This window comes from Equus caballus, chromosome X, assembly GCF_041296265.1.
Source record: "Equus caballus isolate H_3958 breed thoroughbred chromosome X, TB-T2T, whole genome shotgun sequence".
Classification (NCBI taxonomy): domain Eukaryota; kingdom Metazoa; phylum Chordata; class Mammalia; order Perissodactyla; family Equidae; genus Equus; species Equus caballus.
This window is the reverse complement of record NC_091715.1, coordinates 60,423,650-60,445,882: the sequence shown is the minus strand read 5'-3', so window position 1 is coordinate 60,445,882 and position 22,233 is coordinate 60,423,650.

The window sequence follows — 22,233 nt, the reverse complement described above, 5'->3', positions numbered from 1 at the left end:
TGGTATATTTGGATATGAATAATAGGTCCTACATCATTACTGTCATGACTACGTTATATCTCTTTGCCTTTCTTCATTCCCTAGGCAGGAAACTAACAATAGCTCCTCTTTCTATGTGATCTATATGCCCTAGATAACTAATAATGTGATCGTGGATAAAAGTCCACAAGGTAGAAGTGAGCAGGAAAGAAGAGTTGTCTGGACTTCTATTAGAAAATGTTACAGCAATTGAAATATTTTTTTGCTCCTGATAGCTTTTCTTTTTGTTTTGCCATAACTTTTGTTTGTATAGATTCTGTAGCTTCATCTGAGAAGCATCATTAAAAACTCACTGATCACATTTATTTCCATCAGATGTTAATCAACATAAGTGTGTTTCTTTGTCCCTCTAATAACAGTTCATCATTTAGGGCAAAGTCCCACTTTATGAAAACCAGTAAGTGTTCTAAGATTAGGATACATGGGTAAGTGATCAAGCAACTGGTATTGAAGTTATTCTTATATTTATCCATGATGAAACAAGACTATGAGAAAACTTGGTTAAACTTCTCCATTTGACTTTTGTGAAATATAGAACAGATAGCTTCTGTTTTACACACTAGTGTTTATGTCAGCTGTAATGTACTCATTTAGCCCAATACCATCTACATTCTTAATGGTTATATTAAACTATATGAACATAGTATGACATAGTCATCAACCATTTCATGTATTATTACCTTTCCCCTCAGTCACTCCCCCCCAGTCACACAAGCCACTTTGCTGTTTTCCAAAGAAGCCAAGCACAATTCTACTTGCTATTCCTCACTTCATTCACTTCTCTACAATCACCTCCGTAGTGAAACCTTGCCTGACTGCCCCTAGTCATTTTCTACCTCCTTCCCAGGACTTATTGTTTGTTCTTCTTTGTATTTTACTTGTAGATTTGTTTTCTTTTTTCCCCCTAGAATATAAGCTATTGGTATCTGCATTAACTAGAAGGGTGCCTGGTGTTTAGTAAGCACTTATTAAATATTTGTTGAAATACTGAAATCCTATCATATAATTTATAAATTACATAATTTCTATGTTCAGTTATTGAAATTCAGTATGATGGTGTGGAAGTAATTTAATGTAATTTAAGCTGAGTTCTCTTAAATTGGCACAGTCGTTAAGATTTCATCCTCTTATATCAGACTCCTTGGGTTTGAATCCTGCATTTTTGCTTACTAACTGAGTGACCTTGGGAAAGTTATTTAGCTTTAATGTGTCTGAGTTTTCTCTTATATAAGGCAAGAATAATTATAGTGGTATCCTTATAGCATTATTGTAAGGATTAGATGAGTAAAACACATGTAATATATAATACTTAGAGAATATATGGCACACAGGAAGAAGCAATTAATAAAAGTTAGTTATTATTATAATCTATTTTCCTAAACAGAGAGAGAGAATCTCAATAAAGGAAGAGCAGGGGGTAATGGCTGAAAGGCGATATGCTTCCAACTAGTGGGTAATCTTGGGCCAATCAATATTCCTCAATGTTCTCATCCACAAAATTATTGTAAGGATATAAACTATTACATCCCACACAAATGGCATCCTACTCTGCTACTTATGTATGTTTAGTGGTTAATAGATAAATAATGAGCTTTTACATTGAATGGTCTAATACATTATTATATATAGCTAAATCTCAACCATTTCTACTCTTAGTCAAGACAAGTGGAGGATGAGGAGATGAGGAAAGAGGAAGTCTGGCAATTCTATTACCTTTCATTAACCCTGGATTCTCCCATTGAATACTCTTGTCAATTCTGACAGAGAAATTCCTTTCTGAATGCACATTTTGATACAACCTAAGTCCAAAAAGTGAAAATGCATCCAAAGGCTTATGAAACACAATACCAAACTATCATTTTGACTTTTTACCCTGTTTAATGGATCAGTTGTTTTGACATCTTATGGACACAGAATTATAATAGCTTATACTAAAGCATAATTTAAAGATGTATTTGCCAGATAGTATATTAAAAATAATGATTTGTTCACCACTTTCCTCCTACCCTCTTCAACCAGATTACCTTTTTAGTCAACTATGTATCATCTCTAGGAGTTATGAATGTTCTAAATTATCACTGATAATTATATTAAAATATATACAAAAATGAACAAAATGTTTATAGAACTGAACCTATTCAATGCTCCCTTGCACTTTTATCAAATGTTATTATAGGGAACTGCATTGTTTGATTTTTGAAATGTTAAAACAATCCTGTATTCCAGAAATAAATTCCACTATGTATAATTAGTTTTATAACTATGGAATAAAATTTTCTAGAATTTTTCTTCTTTAAAAATATATAGTTATTTTATTATTAATTTTAAAGTGTACATTTGTGTTATATACTCTCATTTTTAGAATATGCTTCGCAAAACAAATATCTTGTGCATTGCAAATGATACTATCTCAGGTCACTCCAATAAGCAGTGACTACTTATAGAGAACATCCTTTCTAAAGGACATCCTGCCCTCATCTCATATAATGTCATCAACCTTTTCAATATTCCTTGTAATAATTACTCTTTATTTTTGGTAACAGATTCATTGAAATATAAGTTACAGTCATTCACCCATTTAAAGTATAAAATTTATTTTTAAATATATTCATAGGATAATGCAACCATCATTAAATAAAATTTTAGAAAAGAATTTATTCCCCCTAAAGAGAAATCCCATGAAGAGTCACATCCTATTCCTCCTACCCTGATACTAATCCAATCCTACACAACCAGTAATCTAATTTCTCTATTATTATATTTGCCTTTTCTGTGCATTTAAAATGAACATAATCATATATTATGTGGTCTTTTGTCACTTGCTTCATTGATTTAGCTTAAGGGTGTTTTCTTAGTTGATATATAATTGACATATAGCATTGTATTATTTTTAAGTATGCAATGTAATGATTTGTCAATTTGATATACATATATTCCCAAATGATTACTGCAATAAGTTTAGTTACTATCCATCACCATGCATGTTTACCAAATTTTTTGTGTGATTAGAACTTTTAAGATTTATTCTCTTAGTAAATTTCAAATATACAATACATTATTGCTAGCTATAGTCACCATGCTGTACTTAATATGACAGGACTTATTTATTTTATAACTGAAAATTTACCTTTTGTCCACCTTTACCCATTTCACCTACTCCCCTATCTCCTGCCTCTGGAAACCACCAGTCTGTTCTATTTATCTATGAGTTCTTTTTATTTTTAGACTCCACATATAAGTGAGATCATACAGTATTTGTCTTTCTCTGTCTGAATTATGTCACTTATCATAGTACCCTCAAGGTCTATCCATGTTGTCGCAAATGACAGGAATTTTCTTCTTTTTATGGCTAAATATTTCATTTTATATATAATGTGTATAGATATGTTTATATATTTGTGTATATGTATATGTATACACACACATTTTCTTTATCCATTCGTCTGTCAATGGACAGTTAGATTGTTTCCATGTCTTGGCTAAAATAAATAATGCTGCAGTGAACATGGAGGTGCAGATATCTTTTTGAGATGTTGATTTCATTTCCTTAGGATAAATACACAGAAGTAGAAGTGAACAATCATATGATAGTTCTATTTTTAATTTTTTGAGAAACCTCCATACTGTTTTCCACAGTGGCCTCACCAACTGACATTCCCACCAAAAGTGCACAAGGGATTCCTTTTCAGCACATCCTTGCCAACACTTGTTATTTCTTGTCTTTTTGATAATAGCCATTCTAACCAATGTGAAATTATATTTCATTGTGGTTTTGATTTGTGTTTCCTTGATGATTAGTATTATCGAGCACATTTTCATGTACCTGTTTGCCAATCATATGCCTTCTTTAGAAAATGTCTATTCAGATTCTCCACCCATTTTTAATCAGATTGTTGTTTTTTCTATCGAGTTACATGAGTTCTTTGTATATGTTGGATATTAACCCCTTATCAAATATATGGTTTGCAAATATTTTCTCCCATTCCAAAGATTGCCTTTTCATTTCATTGATGGTTGCATTTGCTATGCAGAAACTTTTTAGTTTGATGTAGTCCCACCTATTTGCCTTTGCTTTTGTTTTTAATCCAAAAAGTAATTCCCAAGACTGATGTCAAGGAGATTACTCTGTATGTTTTCTTCAAGGAGTTTTATGGTTTCATTTCTTATGTACAAAGGTTTAATCCATTTTGAGTTTATTTTTGTCTATGGTGTAAGATAGTGCTCCAGCGTCATTCTTTTACATGTGGCTGTCTGGTTTTCCCAACATTTATTAAAAACATTATCTTTCCCCATTGTGGATTCTTGTCTTCTTTGTTGTAAATTAACTGATCATACATGCTTGGGTTTGTTTTTTTTTAAAGATTGGCACCTGAGCTAACAACTATTGCCAATCTTTTTTTTTCTTTTTCCTGATTTTTTCTCCCCAAATCCCCCCAGTCCATAGTTGTATATTCTAGTTGTGGGTCCTTCTAGTTGTGGCATTTGGGACACCACCTCAACATGGCCTAACGAGTGGTGCCATGTCCATGCCCAGGATCTGAACCCTGGGCCACTGCAGTGGAGTGTGCAAAGTTAACCACCCGGCCACAGGGCCAGCCCCCTACATGCTTGGGTTTTTATCTAGCTTTCTGCTCTGTTCCATTGATCTATGTGTCTGTATACATGCCAATATCATACTTTTTTGATTACTCTAGCTTTGTAATATAGTTTGAAATGAGGAAGTGTGACGCTTTCAGCTTTGTTCTTCTTTCTCAAGATTTCTTTCCCTATTCGAGGTCTTTTGTGGTTCCATACAAATTTTAGGATTGTTTGTTCTACTTCTTTGAAAAATGCCATTGTTATTTTGGTAGGGATTTCATTCATCTGTAGATTGATTTGGGTAGTATGAACATTTGAGCAAAATTAATTCTTCCAATCCATGAACATGGAATATCTTTCCATTTCTTTATGTCTTCCCAATTTCTTTCATCAATGTCTTATAGTTTTCAGTATACAGGTCTTTCACCTCCTTGGTTAAGTTTATTTCTAGGAATTTTATTTTTTTTTTGATGCAACTGTAAATGGTGTGTTCTTAATTTCTCTTTCTGATAGTTTGTTATTAATGTATAGAAACACAACTGATTTTTGTATATTGATTTTGTATCCCACTATTTCACTGAACTTTTAATTTTTCTAATAGTTTTTTGGTGGAGGCTTAGGTGTTTCTATATACAATATCATGTCATTTCAAATACAAGCATACCTAGAAGATATTGTGAGCTTGGTTCCAAACAACTCCAATAAAGTGAATATCACAATAAATGTCTGACATAGATCTTTTGGTTTCCCAGTGCATGTAAAAGTTATGTTTCCACTATAGTGTAGTCTATTAAGTGTGCAATAGTATTAAGTCTAAAAAATATACATACCTTGATTTAAAAAAATACTTTATTGCTAAAAAGTGCTAACCATCATCTGAGCCTTCTGCAAGTCATAATCTTTCTCCTGGGGGAGGGTCTTGTAAAAAATGCAATGTCTTTGAAGTGCAATAAAGCAATGCATGATAAAACGAGGTATGCTTGCAGACAGTTTTACTTCTTCCTTTTCAATCTGGATGCCATTTATTTAATTTTTGTGCTAATTGTTCTGGCTAGGACTTCCAATGCTATGTTGAATAATAGTGGTGAGAATTGGCATACTTGTCTTCTTCATGATCTTAGAGGGAAAGTTTTCAGTTTGTCACCTTTGAGTATGATGTTAGCTATGTGCTTGTCATATATGGCCTTTATTATGTTGAAGTACATTCCCTGTATGCATAGTTTGTTGAAGAGCTTTTATCATGAGTAGATGTTGAATTTTGTCAAATACTTTTTCTCCATCTATTAAGATGATCACATGATTTTCATCCTTCATTTTGTTAATGAGGGGTATCCTATTGGTTGATTTGCAGATGTTGAACCATACCTGCATCCCTGGAATAAACCCCACTTGTTTATGGTGAGTGATCTTTTTAATGTATTGTTGAATTTGGTTTGCTAATATTTTGCTGAGGATTTTTGTATCTATACTCACCAGGGATATTGGCGTGTAACTTTCTTTTCTTGTAATGTCCTTGTCTAGTTTTGGTATCAGGGTAATGCAGGCCTTGTAAAATGTGATTGGAAGTGTTCCTTCTATTTTTCACAAGAGTTTGAGAAGTATTGGTATTAATTCTTTAAAAGTTTGGTAGAATTCACCAGTGAGTCTGTCCGCTCCTGGACTTTTGTCCGTTGGGATATTTTTGATTACCAATTTAATCTCCTTACTAGTAATTGGTCTGTTCAGATTTTCTTTTTCTTCATGATTCAGTCTTGATAAGTTGTAGGCCAATTTGTTGGCGAGTAATTCTTCATAGTAGTCTCTTGCAATCATTTCTATTTATGTTGTATCAGTTGTAATGTCTCCTCTTCATTTCTGATTTTATTTGAGTCCATTCTTTTTTTTTCTTGGTAAGTTTCTCTAAAGCTGTATCCATTTTGTTTATCTTTTCAAAGAACCAGCTCTTAGTTTCATCCATCTTTTCTGTTGTCTTTTTAGTCTCTATTTCATTTATTTCCATTCTGATCTTTGTAAATGCCTTCCTTCTATTAAAATTGAGCTTAGTTTGTTCTTATTTTTCTAGTTCCTTGAGGTACAAAATTAAGTTGTTGGTATGAGATCTTTCTTGTTTTTTTAATGTAGGCGTTTATCACGTTAACCTTCCCTCTTAGAATTGCTTTTGCTGTATCCTATAAGCTTTCTTATATGATATTTCCATTTTTATTTGTCTCAAGATATTTTTTGAGTTCTCTTTTGAGTTCTTTAATGCTTTGGTTTTTCAGGAAAATGTTGTTTAATCTCCGTATATTTTGAATTTTCCAGTTTTCTTCTTGTAATTGATTTCTAGTTTCATACTATTGTGGTCAGAGAAGATGCTTGATATGTTTTCAATATTCTTAAATTATTGAGACTTGTTTTGTGGCCCAACATATTGTCTGTCCTGGAGAATTTTCAATGTGCCCTTGAGAAGAATGTGTTTTCTCCTGCTTTTAGGTGGGATCTTCTCTAAATTCTTTTAAATCAATCTGGACTGAAATGTTGTTTAAGCCTCGTTTCCTTATTAGATTTCTGTCTAGATGATCTATCCATTGATGACAGTGGGGTATTAAACTCCCTAATATTACATTGCTGTCTATTTCTCCATTTAGATCTGTTAACATTTGCCTTATACATTTAGGTGATTTTGTATTGGGTACATAAATATTTACAAATATTATATCTTCCTTTTGGATTTACCCCTTTATTATTATATAATCAACTTCTTTGTCCCTTATTGCAGTCGTCTGATATAGGTAGAGCTACCCCAGCTTTCTTTTGGTGTCCATTTGCATGGAATATCTTTTTACATTCCTCCCTTTTCTTCTGTGTGTGTCCATACATGCAAAGTGAGTCTCCTGTAGGCAGCATACAGATGGGTCTTGTTTTTTTTTTTATCCATTCAGCCATGCTATGGCTTTTGATTGGAGAATTTAATCCATTTACATTTTGAATAATTATTGATTGGTATGAACTTATTGCCATTTTGTTAAATATTTTCTGGCTGTTTTGTAATTTCTTTGACCCATTCTTCTTTTCTTGCTCTTTTCCTTTGTGAAGTGATTTTCTATAGTGGTATGCTTAGATTCCTTTCTCTTTATATTTTGTGTATCTACTATAGATTTTTACTTTTTTGTTACTATAAGACTTACATAAAACCTTTTTTATTTATAGCAATGTATTTTAACTTGATAGCAACTGAAGTTTGAACATATTCTTAAGCTCCCCTCCAACGTTTTATGTGTTTGATGTGACAATTTATATGGTTTTATCTTGCGTATCAATTATCAAATTATTTTAGTTATATTTATATTTACTACCTTTATCTTTTAATCTCAATCTAATACTAGATTTATAACTGATTAACCCACCACCATTACAACATTAGGTTATTTTGAATTTAACTATAAATATATATATACCTTTACCATTGAGATTTATGCTTTCATACGTTTTTCTGTTACTAATTAGTGCCTTTTCATTTCAGCTTAAAGAAGTTCCTTTAACATTTCTTGTAAGACCATTCTCAACTCCTTCACCTGTTGTTTAGGAAATTTTTAATTTTTTCTCCAATTCTGAATGGGAACTTTGCTGGACAGCTTTTTTTTCCCCCAGGAACACTCGCCTTAAATTAACGTCTGTGCCAATCTTCCTCTATTTTGTATGTGGGTTGCCACATGGCTGATAAGTGGTGTACATCCATGCCTGGGCTGCTGAAGTGGAAAGCACCGAACTTAATCATTATTCCATGGGGCCAGCCCCTGGATGGAGTGTTTTTGTTAGCAGCTTTTTTCTTTCAGCGCTTTGAATAGGTTGTGCCACTCCCTTCTGGCCAGCAAAGTTTTTGCTAAAAGATCTACTGACAGTCTTATGGGGGTTCCCTCGTACATATAGTTGTTTTTCTCCTGCTGCTTTCAAGATTCTCTCCTTATCTTTAATTTTTGACAATTTAATTATAATGCATCTTGTGTGGGTCTTTCTGAATTCCTCTTATTTGGAAGTTTAAAGGCTTCCTGGATCTGTATGTCTGTATTTTTCTCCAAGTTAGGGAATTGTTCAGCCATTATTTCTTCAAATAACTTTTCTGCCCCTTTATCTCTGTCTTTTTTTTTCTGGCATCCTTATAATGTCAGTATTGATTCGCATGATGCTGTCTTATAAGGTTCTTAAGCTATCTTCACTTTTTTACATTCCTTTTTTTAACCGATCTGATTGGTTGCATTCCATGGTCCTCCCTTCAAGTTTGCTGATCTTTTCTTCCACTTCACCTAGTTTGTATTTGAACCCCTTTGTTTAATTTTTCAATTTATTGTATTCTTCAGGTCTTTCATTTCTGTTTGGTACTTTCTCATATTTTTTATTTCTTTATTAAAATTCTCAGTTTTTTCTTGCATTGTTGTCCTGACCTTGGTGAACATCTTTATGACTATTTTGAGGTCTTTATCAGGTAAATCACTTATCTCCATTTCATTAAGGTATTTTCTGAGGTTTTATCTTATTATTTATGTTTGGAATATATTCCTCTGTTTCTTAATTTTCCTTGACAATACGTGTTGGTCTCCATGTATTAGATAAAACCGTCTTAAATGAGTATTCTCACATAGGAGGTGAACTTTATCGTTCAACCCTGACCTAGCTCTTGTTTGTCTCTCCAACCTATTATATTGTCCAAGCAGCCTTCTTTGTTCTTAGTGACTCTACGCATTTGAGGGTGTGCCAAAACCTATTTCAATATGGATTTTTTTTCTTGTTCACTCAATGGGTAGAAGTCATTCAACTAGTTTCTAGATTTCTTTCAGAGGGGATTGTTCTGTATGTAGCTGTAGATTCAGTGTGTCCATGGGAGGATATAAGTTCAGGAGCTTCCTGAGTCCATGTTGAACTAGATCTAGCATAACGTTTTTAAGGTTCATCAATGTTGCTGCATGTATCAGGACACAGTTTTTCTTTACTGCTGAATAGTATCCCATCATATTGATATACCACATTTTGTTTATTCATTCATCAGTTGATAAACATTTAGATTATTTCCCCCTTAAGGTCATTATTAATAATGATGATATGAACACTCAGGTACACATTTTGTGTGGACATATGATTTTATTTATCTTGGGTGTATACATAAGAATGGAATTGCTACATGATATTGTAACTCTATGATTAAATTTTTGAGTAACCTCTACTCTTGTTCTCTCTATGGCATTTTACAATACTATAAGAAATTTTGAAGGTTCTAGTTTATCCACATCCTTGTCACCGTTTTGTATTACCATTCTTTTTGATTGTTGCTGTTCTAATAGGTGTGAACTGGTATCACATTGTAGTTTTAAATTGCTCGTCACTGATAGCTAATGGTATTGAGACTCTTTGCTCATGTTCTTGTACAGTTGTATATCTTCTTTGAGATATATCTAATCATATTCTTTGCGTATTTTGCGTTTTTGAGCATTTTACTTTTTTTATTGAGGTAACAGTGGTTTATAACATTGTATAAATTTCAGGCATACATCATTATATTTTGATTTCTCTATAGACTACATCATATTCACTGCCCCAAGACTAATTACGTTTCATCACCATACACATATGCCCTATTGCCCCTTTCACCTTCCTTCCTCCCCAGTTTCCATCTGGTAACCACTAATCTAATCTCCATATCTATGTGTCTGTTTCATTTTCTTGTTCTTGTTGTTTTTAATCTTCTACTTAGGAGTGAAATAATACAATATTTGACTTTCTCTATCTGATTTATTTCACTTTGCATAATACCCTCAGGTGCATCCACGTTGTTGCAAATGGCAAGATTTCATCTTTTTATAGCTGAATAGCATTCCATTGTGTATCTATACCACATATTCTATATCCATTCATCCAAGGATGGGCACTTAGGTTGTTCCCAAGTCTTGACTGTAGTGATAATGCTGCAATGAACATAGCAGGGCAAATATCTTTTCACATTTGTATTTTTGTCTTCTTTGGATGCATACCCAGAAGTGGAATAGTTGGATCATGTGGTAATTATATTCTTAATTTATTTGTTTTTCAGGGAAAGATTTGCCCTCAGCTAACATTTGTTGCCAATCTTCCAATCTTTTTTTTCCCTCCCCAAAGCCCCTGGACATGGGTGTATATCCTAGTTATAAGTCCTTCTATTTCTTCTATGTGAGCCACAAGCAAAGCATGGAAACTGATAGTCGGGTGGTGTGGTTCCATGACTGGGAAATAAACCCAGGCTGCTCAAATGCTGAATTTTAACCACTAGGCCATCAGGGCTGACTCTATTTTTAATTTTTTGAGGAATCTCCACACTGTTTTCCATACTGGCTTCACCAGTTTATATTTCCACCAGCAGTGTGTGACGGTTCCCTTTTCTCTACATCCTCTACAGCACGTGTTATTTTTTGTCTTGTTAATTATAGCCATTCCGACAAGTGTGAGGTGATATCTCATTGTAGTTTTGATTTGTATTGCCCATATAATTAGTGGTGTTGAACATCTTTTCATGTGCCTGTTAGCCATCTGTGTATCTTATTTGGAAAAACGTTCAGATCTTTTGCCCATTTTAAAATTGGGTTGTTTGCTTTTTGTTGTTGAGTTACATGAGTTTTTGTATATTTTGGATATTAACCCCTTATCAGGTATATGCTTTGCAAATATCTTCTCCCAATTGTTAGGCTGTCTTTTCGTTTTGCTGATGGTTTCCCTTGCTCTGCAGAAATTTTTTAGTTTGATGTAGTCCCATTTGTTTATTTTTCTTTTCGTTTTCCTTTCCTGGTCAGACATGGTATTCAAAAAGATAGTGCTAAGACTGATGTTGAAGAGGATGCTACCTATGTTTTCTTCTAGGATTTTTATGGTTTCAGGTCTTACATTCAGGTTGTTAATCCATTTTGAGTTAATTTTTGTATATGGTGTAAGATAATGGTCTACTTTCATTCTTTTGCATGTGGCTTTCCAGTTTTCGCAAAACCATTTATTGAATAGACTTGCCTTTCTAAATTGGATTTTCTTGGGTTCCTTGTTGTAAATTAGCTGTGCATAGATGTGTGGCTTTATTTCTGAACTCTGACTTCTGTTCGATTGATCTGTATGTCGGTTTTTGTGCCAGTACCATGATGTTTTGATTATTATAGCTTTGTAGTATATTTTAAAGTCAGGGAATTTGATACCTCCAGCTTTGTTCTTTTCTCTCAGGATTGCTTTGGCTATTTGGCATCCTTTGATTTCCCATCTAAATTTTAGAATTCTTTGTTCTATTTCTGTGGAAAATGTCATTGGGACTTTGATAGAGATAGCATTGAAGCTGTAGGTTGCTTTAGGAAGTATTGACATTTTAACTATGTTAATTCTTCCAATTCCATGAGCATAGGTATATTTCCATTTCCTTGCATCTTCTTCAATTTCTTTCATCAATGTTTTATAGCTTTCAGTGTACAGGTTTTGACCTCTTTTGTTAAATTTATTCTTAGGTATTTTATTCTTTTTGTTGCAGTTGTTAATGGGATTGTGTTCTTAATTTTTTTCTGCTATTTCATTGTTAGTGTATAGAAATGCATCTGATTTTTGTCTGTTGATCTTTTACCTTGAAACTTTATCATATTCATTTACTATTTCGAATAGTTTTTTGGTGGATTCTTTAGGGTTTTCTGTATGTAAAGTCACGTCACCTGCCAAGTTGTACTTCTTCCTTTGCATTTTGGATCCCTTTTATTTCTTTTTCTCACCTGATCACTCTGGCCAGGATTTCCAATACTATATTAATAAGAGTTGCAACAGTGGGCCTCCTTGTCTTGTTCCTGTTCTTAAAGGAATAGTTTTTAGCTTCTCACCATTGAATATGATGGTAGTTGTACGTTTGTTATATATGGCCTTTATTATATTGATGTACTTTCCTTCTATACACATTTTGTTCATCACTTTTTATCATAAATGGATGCTTGTATCTTGTTGAATGCTATTTCTGCATCTGAAGATGATCATGTGATTTTTGTTCTTCATTTTATTAATGTGGTGTATCACATTGATTGATTTGTGGCTATTGAACCATACTTGCATCCCTGTGACAGGTCCTATGTGATCTTGGTGTATCATCCTTTTAATGTATTTTTGTCTTCCATTTGCTAGGATTTTGTTAAGGATTTTTGCATCTGTGTTCATTGGTGATATTGGCCTGTAATTTTTGCTTTTTTGTGTTGTCCTTGTCTGCTTTTAGTATCTGAGTAGTTAAGTATCTGAGTTTAAGTTTAGTATCTGAGTTAAGAAGTATCCCATCCTCTTCAATTTTTTGGAAGAATTTGAGAAGGATAGGTATTAAGTCATCTTTGCATGTTTGATGGAGTTCACTGGGGAAGCCATCTGGTCCTGGACTTTTGTTATTTGGGAGGTTTTAGGTTATTGTTTTGATCTACTTACTAGTGAACAGTCTATTCGGATTCTCTATTTCTCTTGATTTAGTTTTGGAAGTTTGTATGAGTCTAAGAATTTATCCATTTCTTCTAGATTACCAAATTTGTTGGCATATAGCTTTTTATAGTATTCTCTTACAATATTTTGTATTTCTCTGGTGTCTGTTGTAATTTCTCCTCCTTCATTTCTGATTTTATTTATTTGAGCTTTCTCTCTTTTTTCCTTGGTGAGGCTAGCTAAAGGTTTGTCATTTTTTAAAAATCTTTTCGAAGAACCAACTCAGTTTCAGTGATTTTTCTATTGCTTTTTTTCAGCCTCTATTTTATTTATTTCCTCTCTATTTTTATTATTTTCTTCCTTCTACTGATTTGGGGCTTCATTTGTTCATTTTTTCTAGTTCTCTTAGGCGTTATGTTAGTTTATTTTAAATTTTTCTTGTTCTTTAAAGTAGGCCTTTATTCCTCTAAATTTTTTCCTTAGAATTGCTTTTGCTGTATCACATAAATTTTAGTATGTTGTACTTTCATTTTCATTTGTCTCCAGGTAAATTTTTTAATTCTCCTTTGATTTCTTCATTGATCTATAGTTGTTCAGTAGGATTTTGTTTAATCTCCGTATACTTGTGGCTTTTCTGATTTTCTTCCTGTAGTTGATTTCTAGTTTTGTACAGTTGTATTTTGAAAAGATGCTTGGTATTATTTTATTCTTCTTAAATTTATGAACGCTTGTTTTGTGGCCCAATATGTGATTGATCTATCGTGGAAAATGTTCCTTATGCATTTGGAAAGATTGTGTATTTTTATTTTTTGGATGAAATGTTCTGTATATATCTGCTAAATCCATCTGGTCTAATGTGTTATTTAAGGCCAATGTTTCTTTATTGCTCTTCTGTTTGGATGGCCTATCCATTGGTGTAAGTGGAGTGTTAAAGTCCCCTACTATTGTTGTATTACTGTAAATTTCTCCTTTTATGACTGTTAATAATTGCTTTATATATTCAGGTGTGCCTTTGTTGAGTGAATAGATATTTAAAAGGTTTATGTCCTCTTGTTGGATTATTCCCATTATTATTTAATGCCTTTTTTTGTCTCTTGTTACAGTTTTTGTTTTAAAGTCTGTTTTCTCTGATAGATGTGTTGCTACTGCAGCTTTCTTTTCATTTCCTTTTACATAGAGTATTTTTTTCCATCTCTTCACTTTCAGTTTTTGTCTTTAGGTCTGTAGTGTGTCTCTTGTATGCAGCATATATATATAGGTCTTGATTTTTTATTCTTTCACCTACCTTATGTTCTTTGATTGGAGCATTTAGTCCACTGAAATTTAAAGTAACTATTAATAAATGCATATGTATTGCCGTTTTGTTACTTTTTTCTGGATGTTTTATAGTTCTTCTCAGTTTCTTTCTTCTTCTCTTGCTCTCTTCCCTTGTGATGTATTTCTTTATTGTTATGTTTGGGTTCTTTTCTCTTATTTTTTTGTGTATTTATTGTAGGATCTGGTTTGTGATTACCATGGGGTTCATGCACAATAACCTATGTAAATAACATTCTGTATTAAGTTAATGGTCTCTTTATTTTCACCTCTTACTATAAGCCTTACACTTTTGCTCCCTCTCCCTCACATTTCATGTTTTTGATATCATATATTACCTCTTTTTGCATGTATATATCCCTTAACCTCTTATGAAAATAGATATTTTTAGTTTTTTGGTCTTTTGACCTTCATACTAGCTTTATAGGTGGTTGATCCACTACCTTTACTGTATTTTTACCTTTTACAGTGATATTTTTCTTTGATAATTTTATTTTTATTTGTGGTCTTTTCTTTTCCACTTAAATAAGTCCTTTTAACATTTGTAAGGCTGGCTTAATGATGATAAACTCTTTAGTTTTTGTTTGTCTGGAAAACTCTCTCTCCTTCCATTCTGAATGATAACCTTGTTGGGTAAAATATTATTGGCTATAGTGTTTTTCCTTTCAGCTCTTAGGATATATCATGCAATTCCCTTCTAGCCTATAAGGTGCCTGCTGGTAAGTCAGCTGATAGCTTTATGGGGTTCCCTTTGTATGTAACTTGTTGTCTTTCTCTTGCAGCTTTTAGGATTCCCTCTTTCACTTTAATTCTTTTTTTTTTTTTGAGAAAGATTAGCCCTGAGCTGACTGCTGCCAATCTTCCTCTGTTTGCTGAGGAAGACTAGCCCTGAGGTAACATCTGTGCCCATCCTCAAGTCAAGTGGTGCCATGTCCGCACCGGGGATCTGAACTCATGAACCCCCGGCCGCCCAAGCAAAAATTGTGAACTTCACTGCTTTACTACTGGCCCAGCCCATCACTTTCATTCTTGACATGTTAATTGTAATGTGTCTTGGTGTGGGCATCTTTGGGTTCATCTTCTTTCATGCTTTCTGTGTTTCCTGTACCTGAATCTGTTTTCCTCCTGAAGTTAGGGAAATTTTCAGCTATTTTTTCTTCAGATAGATTCTCTGCCCCTTTGTCTCTCTCTTCTCCTTATGGGGCACCTATAATATGGATGTTAGTACACTTGATATTGTCCCAGAGGTCCCTTAGACTGTCATCATTCTGTTTAATTGTTTTTTTTTCTGTTCACCTTTGATGATTTCATCTGTTCTTTCATCCAGATTACTGATCCGTTTCTCTGTTTCATCTGCACTGCTGTTGATCTCCTATAGAGAATTTTTCATTTCCATTACTTCATCCTTTAGTTCTGATTGGTTCATTTTTATATTTTCAGTTCTCTTTTGAAGCTCTTACTGTGTTCATCTATTTTTCTCCCAAGATATGTGAGCATCTTTATGACTATTAGTTTGTATTCTTTATCAGGTAGATGATCTCTGTTTCATTTATTTCTTTCTCTGCAGATTTGTTCTGTTCCCTTATTTGGAACATATTCCTTCATCTCCTCGTTTTGCCTACTTCTCTCTGCTTGTATCTATGCATTAGGTAGATAAGCTGCATATCTTGATCTTGGAAATCTGGCCTTATGTAAGAGAGGCCTTATTGGGCCCAGCAATTTGCTTCACTGTCGTGACCCATTCCAAATGTTCCAGGAGTGTCTCCTGTGTGGGTATATGTGCCCTTCTGCTGTGACAGGGGTTTCTCTTGCTGCAGAGGTATTCCAGGCTGGTCCCTGGGATTGCTGGTTATAAGGCTTATCCATATGCAGCTGCTACAGTTATGTTATTGGGCAGGCCAAGTGCAGGCACAGCTGGCTGAAAAGCCTAATAACAGACTACCACTGCTGTTTTGCTGCTAAGCCATTCAGGCCTCCAGTGTTGCTGCTTGCTAGTCTCAGGGGCTCACAATTGGTGTGGATTTCTGGTGCAATTGTGTGCATCTTGTGACTGTTGTTGGCCCTTTTAGCAAAGATGAGTGGAGGGGGCACCAGGCATGGCAGTGCACAATTATTTCAGTCATTGGAAAGCAAGTCAGATTCTCTTGTGGCTGTTTGGGTATACATGCTCCACTGCCCATGGACCCAAACATCATTTCAACACAGGCCTGCTCGCATGCACACCCCACCAAGGTGGACCCACTAGCTCCTCTACAGAGGTCCCACATACCTAGCCCATGGGGTCCAAAAGATCTCCACTGGCTTGCTAGTGGGCAGAGCCAGTCCCTAGGTGGACTGTCTGTCCTGGCTGAGCTTAGTAATTTAGTGCTCTAGTGGGAAACCCCTGCACTAAGGGGCTAGAGGAAGGAATCCAAAGGCAGCTACCATCATCTGTATCTCTGAACTAGGTCACAGTAATGGCTGCCACCAATGTCTCAGTCCCTGGGGTCATTGGCCCACTCACCTCCTGCATTTCTAACATGCACTGTGAGCTTAGTAAGTCTCTTTTACCAATAGACTATGCATCTTTGTTTTTGTGTTGGTTTCCAGAATGGATCAATCTGTGTGTAGGCCCTTTAAAAGCAGGTTTTCCTTTCTCTGAAGTTCAGTCGTTTTTCTGGGCATATTCCCCATTGGTTTTCAAAGCCAGCAAAACCAGATGCTATGGATCTCGCCTTGGTTGTGCTGAATCTAAAAGCTAGGGTGCCTATGTGTCATAGGTCCTCTGCTCAGATCCCCCCTACTCCTCTAAGAAAAGCTTTTTGCCTTTTGAGATTGCTCCTAGATGCAAAGTGCCACAGCTAAAATGTGGGGTTTTTCCTCAGCAGATGTGTATTTCTGTCTCTTTCACCCTCTTGGTGTTGCCCCTTGTTGCAGGGGTTCTTTTTATCCACTTTCCAAATCTCTCTCAGAGGAAATTGTTCCACAGGTAGTTTTAGATTTGTTGTGTCTGTGAGAGGAGGCGAGTTCAGAGTCCTCCTATGCTGCCATCTTCCAAATGAAGAATTGAGGTCTCTGAGATGAACATAGCAGTCTCAAGCAGGTCCAAAATGGCTTGAGAGAGCTTCTTTGTATAGTTTCAAATTTCGTTATTTGTTTTCATTTTTGAAATTTATGTTTATATAATCTAGTGACAAACCCATTATCATATGCTTGATTTTTAAATATCTTAATCCATTCCAGTCGTTGTCTTTTCACTTTCATGATAGTGCCCTTTGAAGCACACAATTATTAATTTTGATAAATTCATATATATCTATTTTGTCTTATCTTGTTTTTTTATTAATTTGATATCTTTGCTGATTATCTAATAGGTTATTGCTTAATCTAAGATCACAAAGACTTACAACTGTTTTTCAAGAGTTTTATGCATTTAGCCCTTACATTTATGTCTATAATTCACTTTTAGCTGATTTTTGTATATGGGGTAAGATAAGGGTCCAAATTTAATTCATTGTTTTGCATATGGATATCTAGTTTTGCCAGCATTTGTTTGTTTAAAAGTATTAGTTTATTTTGTTTCAAAAGTCATTCTTTCCCACATTGAATTATCTTTACAATATTGGTGAAAATCAGATGACTTAGACATGAAAGCATTTTTCTGGTCTCTGAATTCTATTCTATTTATCTATATGTCTTTCCTTAGGTCAGTACCACACTGTCTTGTTTACTGCACCTTTGAAATAAATTATGAAATTGGGATATTATATCCACAAACTTTATACTTCGTTTTCAAGTCTGTTTTTTTCTATTCTATTAATATTCCATATGAATTTTAGGATCAGCTTGTAAATTTCTTCAAAAAATCATTTAGAATTTTTTCATAGGTTGAGTTGAATATGTTGATCAATTTTGGGAGAATTGTAATCTAAACAATGCTGAATCTTCCAATTAATGGATATAAAATATCTTTTCATATGTTTAGATCTTTAATTTCTTTCAACAGTGTTTTGTAGGTTCAGGTTAGAAGTTTTGCAGTTATTTTGATAAATTTGTTTCTTAGTATTTTATTCACTTTGATGCTATTTTAAGGGGAGTTGCTTGTCTGGATTCCATTTTTTATGGTTCTTTTCAAGTGTATAGAAATTAGATGCAATAGCTTTTTAGTGAATTTCTTTTAATTTTCTCTGTATAAGATTTTGTCATCTTCAAATGGGGATAGTTTTACTTCCTTTCCAATCTGAATCCGTTTTATTTCATATCTCTGACCAATAGCTCTTTTTAGAACCTCTAGTCTAATGTCAAATAGAAATCAGACATGTGTGTCTTGTTTCTGATCTTAGGGGAAAGATTCAGTCTTTCTGTATTAACTATAATGTTAGCTGTAAGTTTTTCATATATGCCATTTATCAGGTTGATAAAATTCCATTCTACTCTATTTGGGTTTTTTCATTATGAAAAGGTGTTGGATTTTGTTAAAATTCTTTCTATGCCTCTATTGAGAAGATATGTTTTTTGTCATTTATCTTATTCATAAGATGCATTATATTAATTGACTTTTAGATGTTAAGCCAATATTGCGTTCTTGGGATGAATTCCATTTGACATTTAAATGTTGTTGGATTTCAGTTTGATAGTATTTTTTTGAGAATTTGTGCATCTGTATTCATATGAGATATTCATCTGTAGTTTTCCTGTGATGCCTGTGACTGGCTTTTGTATCATAGAGTATTAATTTGATAAGGCTGCCATAGCAAATATCACATACTATCTGGCTTAAACAGCAGAAATATATTTTATCAAAATTGTGGTGGCTAGAAGTCCAAGATCAAGGTGTTGGCACCTTTTGTGTCTTCTGAGGCATCTCTCCTTGGCAAACAGATGGCTCCTTCTCACTGTATTCTCACATAGTCTTTTCTCTGTGTGTACATCCCTATTTTCTCCTATTATAGTGACACCAGGCAGATTGAATCAGGACTCACCCTAACAACCTCATTTTAAATTAATCACTATTTTAAATACCTTATCTACAAATATAGTTACATTCTGAGTCACTGGGTATTAGAACTTCAACATATGAATTTTAGGGGGATCCAATTCAACCCATAACTCGTGGTTAATTGAACTTATAGAATAAGTTAGGGAGTGTTCTTCTCTTCTAATTTTTGGAAGAATTTGTGAAACATTGGCATTAAGTATTCTTTAAATGTTTGCTAGAATTCACCAGTGAAGACATCCTGCCTTAAGCTTCAATTGCTGGAAGGTTTTGATGATTAATTTAATATCTTCACTTGTTATAGGTACATTCAGATTTTATATTTCTTCTTAGGACAGTTTTAGTAGTTTGTGTCTTTGTAGGAATTTGTCTATTTCATCTCATTTAATTTGTTGACATGAAATTGTTCATAGAATTCTCATATAATCATTATTATTTTTATAGGCCTTGTAATAATGTTCACTCTTTCATTATTCATTTTAATAATTTGAGTGTTTTATGTTTTTGTTCACGATTAGTCTAACTAAAGTGTTGTCAATTTTCTTGATGTTTTCAGAGAAGCAGTTTTCTTCTCTTCAGTTTATGTTTAGTTTGCTTTGCCTTTCCTGTTTTCTTAAGGTAGAAAGGATGACTATAATTTGAGATCATTCTTCTTTTCTAATGTAGTCATTTACAGCACTAAATTTCCACCCAAGTGTCGCTTTAGCTACATCTCCTAAGTTTTTGTTTGCTGTGTCATAATTTTCATTTATATCAAAGTATGTTTCTAGTTTCCAATGTAATTTCTTTTTTGACCACTTCTTCGTTGAGGAATTTGTTGTTTAATATACATATATTTGTGACTTTTCCCAAATTTCCTTCTTCTATTGATTTCTAATTTTATTCCATTATGTTTGTATAACATACTTATTATGGCTTCATTCATTTAAAATTTATTGTGGTTTGTTTTATGATCTATCATATTGTTATGGAATAAATTGTGTCCTCCGAAAATTTATATGTTCAATTTCTAACCATCAGTACCTTAAAATGTGACTATTTTTGGAGATAGGGCATTAAAGAGACAATTAAGGTTAAATGAGATCATATGAGTGGGCCCTAATCCTATATGACTAACGTCCTAGTAGGAAGGGGAAGAGACATCAAGGATGTACATGCATAGTAGAAAGGCAATATAAGAACACAGTGTGGAGATGGTCATCTGCCAGCCAAGGAGAGGACCCTCAAAAGAAAATAAACCTGCTAAAAATTTTATCTTGGACTTCTAGCCTCCAAAACTGTAAAAATAAAATGAATTTAGGCTATTTAAGCAACCGAGTCTGTGGCATTTTGTTCTGACCTCTGCAGAAGGCTAATACTTGTGTTGTCTATCATGTATAACGTTCAAGGTGTACAGAAAGTTATGTGTATTGCACTGTTGCTGGCTGAAGAAGTCTATGTGTTAGGTCTAGTTGGCTTATTGTGTTGTTCAAGTCTTTTTTCTTTCATGTTCTACCTAGTTCTATTCATTCTTGAAAGTGTAATTTTGAAATTTCCAACTCTTATTGGTTAATTGTATATTTATCGCTTCAATTCGAACAATTTTTGTTTCATGTATTTTGGGGCTCTGTTTTTAGGTGCATATATGTTTATAAGTGTTATATTTTCCATTTAGATTGACACTTTTACCATTATATATTCCTATTTAGCTCTAGTAACATTTATTTTTATTTTAAAAACTATTTTCTCATGTATCTATAGTCACTCCACCTTTCTTATGTTTGCTGTTTGCATGATATATCTTTTTCCATCCTTTTATTTTTAATATCTTTGTGTTTTTCAATAAAAAGGGTGTATCTTGTATACAGTACAGTTGGATATTTTTTAACCGCTCTAATAATCTCTGACATATGATTGGATTGTTTATTCCACTGATATTTAATGCTGTTATTGATAGAGTTGAATATATACCTGCTAGTTTATGTGTCCTTTCCTAAATCACTTGTTATTTTCCTTTTCTATTCCTCTTTTTCTTCTTTCTTTTGCAGGAAGTGAATATTTTCTAGTGTAACATTTTAATTCTTTTAGTTATTTGTTTTTCACCATATTGTTTGGAGTTATTTTCTTAGTGGTTACTCTATGGGTTATAATGTACATCTTAACTTATCTACTTCAGATTTATACTAAAAGTTCCAGTGAAATATACTAATGATAGTCCTATATAGTTCTCTTCTCTCTTTCCCTTTTTGTGTTGTTATTGTGATACAGATTACTTCTATATATGTTACAAACTCAACAAGGCCATGTAATAATTACTTCTTTATAGAATTTTGTGTCTTGAAGCTGAGAGAAGATAGATCAAGCATACATTATAGTGTTTGTTATAGCGTTTATTATTTACCTTTTCTTAATATCTTCATTTATTGCTATGGATTTGTGTTACCATCTTGTGTCACGTCCCTACAGCTTTTCTCCCCACAAGCTCATCTGTGTTGTGATTGTAAACTATATTACAGTTACATATATTATTGAGCCAACAATTCAATTATATACGCAATGTGTTATAAATTTCTTTTAAAATCAGTTTAGAGAAAAAAATAAAAGAAATATGCATTTGTAACATATTTTATAGTTTGGAAAGGCAGTCTCGTATGCAGTTTTTTGAACTCCACTCAGCTGTGTAAGAATGGGTCCAGGGTCTGAACCATTTGCTTATGAAGAGATACAAAGTCCTCACAACTTGTGTTGAACTTGTTAACATGTGTAGGAATATCTTTCCTTGTTTCAGACTCAATTTGTACTCCTTTGTTCTCCTTAAGCATGTACATAATATGGTACTCAGACAACACCACTACTATATCTATCCTCTGTGGGAAGGGGATGTGGCCCTTATGCAGCAGTGGAAGAGTGCATGCAGGCTAATTGCCCTG